Source organism: Nannospalax galili, unplaced genomic scaffold, assembly GCF_000622305.1.
Source record: "Nannospalax galili isolate Female #2095 unplaced genomic scaffold, S.galili_v1.0 scaffold25, whole genome shotgun sequence".
Classification (NCBI taxonomy): Eukaryota; Metazoa; Chordata; class Mammalia; order Rodentia; family Spalacidae; genus Nannospalax; species Nannospalax galili.
This window is the reverse complement of record NW_008355642.1, coordinates 5,218,072-5,224,506: the sequence shown is the minus strand read 5'-3', so window position 1 is coordinate 5,224,506 and position 6,435 is coordinate 5,218,072.

Below are 6,435 nucleotides of genomic sequence, written 5' to 3'. Positions count from 1 at the left end.
TATATGGACTTAAGCCTAATGTCTGGGAAGTGTAATCCCTTGAACTATTAAAGAGATTTACTGATCACTTTACTCCTTCATTATATTTTCCTTTTGGGTGTTTAAGACCATACAGTCAGCCCAAATAAACCAATTTATATTTACACTTAAGGTCATTTGGGGATCTGTTCCTCAGGGGTCACATGGGCTTGGGAGGAGCCTCTGGCTCTTTTCTTTTACCAGTTCCATCTATGGGAAGATAAGTCAAAGGTCCTGCTTGACCATAGCTGGCTTCACTTGGAAGCATGGAGGAGATGATTCCTCTGTGTTGACCGTCCTCTTTGTAGCCTGTACACTGGTTCAAGTCCATCTGGTGGGGTCTCCATGGCCTCCCTGAACAAGAGGACAAGTGACTCACTGCAGTTACAGGACATTTTGAAAGATGTTCCATAGTCCCCTAGAACTTAGTCGACATTGGAGGGCAAGGGTCAAAAACTGTCCTTTAAATCCCTCTGACCAGATTGGTATAGGCCTCAAAGAACGGCTGTTAAACATCCAATAAGGTTAGTTCCACCAATTTGGTACTTTTAATTACCATGTGCTATGTAGATGAAGCTTGGGTAAAAAAACCAAATGCTTTCAGATAAACCCTGACTAGATATATATTTTGTTCCTTAAACTAGTTGACTAAACTATGACCATAGACATTTTAAGATTATGTGTATATTGTTTTTGTCTCATCCTTTATATATCATAACAAACCTACACAGACCTTTATCACTTGCTTAGGCTTTCTCATTTTTTCTGTTTATTTTGAAAAATATCTCCATTCCAATATCCTTTTAACATCTTCTACATTTTCATTTTCTTTTTTAATAATTATGAGACATAACATTAACATAAATTTTCCATCTGTTGTGAGAGACCATGTGTGATTAGGGCCCTCTTACATACAGTTGGCTGGGAATAGTGGCTAGATACTCCTGTGAGGGTCCAATGACCCTGCTTGGCCCTCCTTTAATGAAGGAGCACAACCATCAACAAACCCAATTGTGATGATGTTTAGCAGTCAGGCACTGCTGAAGTGGTGATGATGGTAGTTATTTCATTCAGAAGAGACTGCTGTATAGTATCATCTTACTAAAAGGATATGGAATTTAAAAGGATTTGATGCTAGGATCCACAAACGAGGGAGAATATACGTCCTTTATTTTTCTGAGTATGTGTTACTTCACTTAGTATAACAGTTTCTAGATCCATAATTTGCCTGCAAATTTCATTATTTCACCTTTCTTTACTGCTGAATAGAACTCCATTGTGTAAATATACCACATCTTTGTTAACCACCCCATCAATTGAGGGACACTTTTCCATCTTCCATCTTTTAGCTATTGTGAAAAGAGCAGCAACACACATGGTTGTACAAGTGTCTCTACAATAGGGTGAGTCCTTTGGGTATATGCTAAGGAGTGGTATAACCAGGTCATATGGTAGGTTCATTTTTGGTTTTTTAAGAATTCTCCACACTGTTTTCCATAGTGGTTTTTAAAAAAAGATTTATTTTACTTTTATTTGTGTTTGGAGGGGTATGTATAAGTGCAAGTACTGCTGGAGTTCATGTTGGGTCTCCTGGAGTTGGAGTTATAGCAGTTGTGACTCTGGACATGGAAACTGGGAAATGAGCTCAGGTCCACTGGAGGAGCTGTATGAGCTCTCTGCTGAGCCATCTCTTCAGCCCTTTTTCTGTTTATGTGAACAGTGCTGTACTAAAACTGTTTATTTGTATTTGGTCTCTTAGTATATACTGAGATCCTTGGAGGAAGGAACAATAACTAAGTGGTCAATAACTTTTTAAATAGTCTCTTACATGCTCTATGGTTAGCTCCCAGCTTTCAATGAACTATATTTTAGCAGTATGCAGAACAGAACCTAGGGCCTCATGCATCTGAGACAAGAGTTCTACCACTGAGCTATGGCCCAAGTCTTCAATAAATATATTTTAAAGTAAAAACAAAGAAAAGTTGAACAAATGGGCTTGGAAGTCTTGCCTCGTCACCATTTCACCTGATCTCTTGCCAACTAGCTACCATTTCTCCAAGTACCTAGACCACTATTTTCAGGGAAAACACTTCCACAACCAGGAGAATGTAGCAAATGCTTTCTAAGAGTTTTTCAAATCATGAATCACAGCTTTTTATGCCACAGGGATAAAATTTACTTCTTGTTGGCAAAAACATTTTGATGGTAATGGCTCCTATTTTGATCAATAAAGATATATTGGAAATTAGTCATAATGATTTAACATTCGTAGTCCTTGGGGCTGGAGAGATGGCTCGGCGGTTAAGAGCACTGGCTACTCTTGCAGAGGACCTGGGTTCAATTCTTAACATCCACATGGCAGCTAACAGTTGTCTGTAGCTCCAGTTTGTGGGGATCTGACATACTCTTCTGACCTTCATAGGCATTGCATGATGGGTGCACTTACATACATGCAGGCAAAACACCCGTACATATAAAATAAAAATAATAAATAAATAAGGTATTAAAATTTGTGGTCCATAAATGCAATTCCTTTTGTACCAATTTAGCTTCCTGATTGTCCTTGACTTAGCTTTGCTAACCTCCTCACAAGTGCCCTAGTAATCATTCTATAACAGCTTTTGGTATGGTCTTCTGCTTAAAAACTTCCAGCGATACCCAATTACTTATGGGAAAAGGCTACACTCTACTGTGTGGCAGTCCCCTGCCATATGAGCCAGGCCTGCCTCTCCAGGCTTCTGTGTTTCCAGGCTTCTTCCTCTGCATACTCCACACATTGCCCACTGCAGATCCCCATGACTCTGTGCTCATTCTACAACAAGGCATTCATCTGTAATCAATTCAGACCTTACAGTTTCTGAATCTCTTATTCTCCCTCTGAATAGAGTTTATCACAGAGGATTGAATCTCAGGGTCATCCTTGAAGTCACAACTCATGGCAGGATTCAAAACAAGTTTAGTGGGTTGCATCCCGAACTTAACAAAATGAATAGCAAATTCATTAAGAAGGAATCCTATTTGAGAAAGGTGGATATCATTTTGAGAAACTTCTGTTGTTTTACTCATATGGATATCTATCGGTCTGTCTACATGCAAATTTATGTCTTGTGGTGTAAATGTATTTCTGTGAGCCCCAGCAAAAGAAATGACAATATTAGGTGGTGAGTGCAGATGGTATTCTGTAATTCATATACTTAGTGCTGTCCACATCACATTCCTTTGCCCTTACAATGGTTCCACTCTCACCAGGGAGAAGATCAGGAGAATGGGCAATTCCAGACAGACTATAGACAAGAAAAACAGTGAACTCAGCTGAGTTTAAGAAGGCGGAAAGAAGGATATGTGATCTTGGCCGGTGGAATTGGCACAGAGCAGATAATAAGAGCAGAGAACATTAGTTAAACATTGATGTGGAGGCATTCTTCTAAGCACTTTTTGTGACTTGATTTATCCTCACGAGCAACCTTATGAGAAAAAAAAACACTAAAGGTTTCATTCTGGAGATGAGATTAGACATTTGCCCAAGGTCAAAGAGCTCAAAGTGAGAAAGTTGGGCTGTGAACTCATTCTCTGGGCTCATAACAGTGCCGGACATGCTTGTCACTGGGAGCTGGAGAGGAAAAGGCTCTGCTAGGAGAAAAGGAGAGCCTCAATCAGCAGGCACTGCTGATACAGCCCCCTCAAGCTTAGGCTGAAAGCCCCAGAGACAGGTGATTCATTCACATATGAAGGTAGACGTTATTCTCTCCTTCCAGTGTCTGTTTCTTGAACCAGCACCCTGTGTTGGGGATTCAAAGCCTGAATGCCCAGTTGAGGGTGCCAGGTAGAGGCAAGGAGCAAGACAGGGCTTTCTGAGAGAGATAGAGAATGAAGGTCACCTCCCTACCCCAAGCCTATCCCCAAAGCACAAATAGCAAATGGTGCCTGGGGCCTCTGCCCTCAAGTCCAGATGGCCCAAATGTGCCATGTATTGGACTCAGCCTCTTGCAATGCTGGGACAGGGAGTCCCCTCTGGGGAAAATTTTGTTGCTAGATTAGTAATCTTCCTGCAGCCTTGGCCGATTGGCCCACCCACCATTTGAGTCAGATCTGTAGCCTGTATGGTTTGGCTCTCTTAGCAGAGCCTCTAGCAGCTTCCCATTTGCTCCACATTTGGACTGCAGAGGCCTGGGAAAACAAACTCAGTCTCTGGGCTCTTAACACTGCCCTACACTTTACTCTAAGGAGGAGGAAAGGGGAGGGGAGAATGGCCCGGGCCTGCAAAGGTCACTTCCACCAGGTCTCCTTCCTTTCTGTACTCAGGCAGGGCAGATCTAGGCCTTGCTTCTCTCTGCAGGCCTCCCCAGCCTAGGTCTAATGAGAGCACATTCACCTGACAAGCAGGAGGCTTTGCAAAGATGAAATGAGGCTGAACATCTCAGTGATAACTCTTCTTAATCTTTGGGTCCTGATCATCCTGGCTAAAAAAATGAAACAGAGACTGGTAAGCAATGACAGGTACCTTCCTGGGAAGTGAATCCTGGCAAACTAATAGTAATGGCTGTAACAAAAGAACTAATAGCTATTAATTGCTCCGTTTCTCAGGCAATGTGTTGAACATTTTATTGGCTTATTTTATTTACTCTTTACAAAAATCTTATGAAGCATTATTGTTCCCATTCAAAGACAAGCAGGAAACTGAGGCACAGAAAGGCTGATCTACGGAGAATCAAGCTGTGCAGTGACTTGGTTGCCACTTGGACTCAGGCCCCAATTATCTAATGCCTGTGTTTCTTCGGGAAATCTTCAAGTAGAAAATCCTGGACCTCTAGTTAGACTTAGGTGTGGGGATAATAATAATCTGTACCTCATAAGCACACAGTGAACACTGAAGGAAATAGCACATAGATTTTCCTCACAGCCTGATGTGCATTTAACACTTGCTATACAGTGACTTTTCCTATTTTTATAACTATTCTATTTTCCCTCCACCACTGTAGTTACTGAGCACAGACAGTAGAAGCAGGAATTCCCAATTCTTAGGTTGGAATTATTTACCTGTAGTTTACCATCCAGGTGACCTCAGGTGAGCTAATCCATCTCTCTGAGCCTCAAATTCCTGGGGAGGAAAATAATACTGCTGGTCTCACAGGGTTGCAATAAGAAGAAATTAAATACTGTAGGTAATTTGCTTTTAGTTCTTTGGGTCTCTCACAGTTTCGTATGCTTTCTGCATCTTAGTCCAGATTTGCCTTGCCTGACCCAGCTGTCATCCTGCTCACACACCTTTAGTAAGCAACTCATGATTGACTGAAATAGATCAGGCATTCGTAACATTTTCCTGTACTATTGGTTCAACCTCCAACTCCACATAGCTCACCTCTCACTCCCAGAAGGCTTATTACTATGCGGTGCCTGCACATGCCTGCAATGGCTCTCTCTCCTCCATGACGTGAATCCTATCACTCCCATCAGCTCTTCCACAAACCTACAATGTACTCCAGAGAGCCCTCAATCTGTGCTAACATCTGTCTTCTCCCATAGGCCTCTCATCTAGCCTCACACTAGCTTTGCCTTCAGTCACCGCTGTAGCTGTGAAGCCTCTCTATGGAGATGTTCACAGAAGAGCCGTAGCCTCTTCCTGCCCCTCTCGTTAGCACCTGGCACGAGACTGGTTCTATAGTAGGTACTCATTCCCTGGGAGTGGAAGGGTGTTTGACACAGGGTATTTGGTCTGAGAAACAATCAGATTTGGACTAGCAGAGCCATGGAGCTCCAAGGTGGAGTGGCAAACAGCCACAACAAGTGACTGGGCACATGGTGTGTTGTTGGTGGTTTTGGCCTGTGAGAGAGAACAGCTAAGATGAAAGGATGCAGGAAAACTTAGAGGGTAGGTGTTGCCTTGGTTGACACAGTTCAGACACAAGGTAAATGAGGAGTAGGAAGGGGCATAGCACAAGTCCTTGGGTGAATGAACCTAGAAATTTTCTGATCTTCATTCTTCTACTGCTAGTACATTTCTAAGAATTGTAAATTTTTTTTCTACACCCTCCTAAAGATTTCTCATTCCTCCCAGCCTTGGTCTAGACCAGCATCCTTAAAAGTGTAGTCCAAAGAATCCAGGAACTCCTAAGAATCTGGATGTTCAGTCAATATTCATAATGCTGAGACATCAATTGCCCTTTTCTGTCAAGACAGAAACAATGAGAGGACAGTAAAAGTCTAGTGCTTCAGCATGGATGCGGGCTCAGCAAAGATGAAGGCAGTGCTCTTATTCATTCTTTATAACCAATGTACTTATTCTGCATAGAGGAAATGCCACTTAAGAATATCGTGATAAAATTGTACAAATTACTACATTTTAGCCAGGTGTAGTAGAGTATGCCTGTAAGCCAGTACTCAGGTAGCTGAGGCAGGAAAATTGTAAAATGAAGGCCA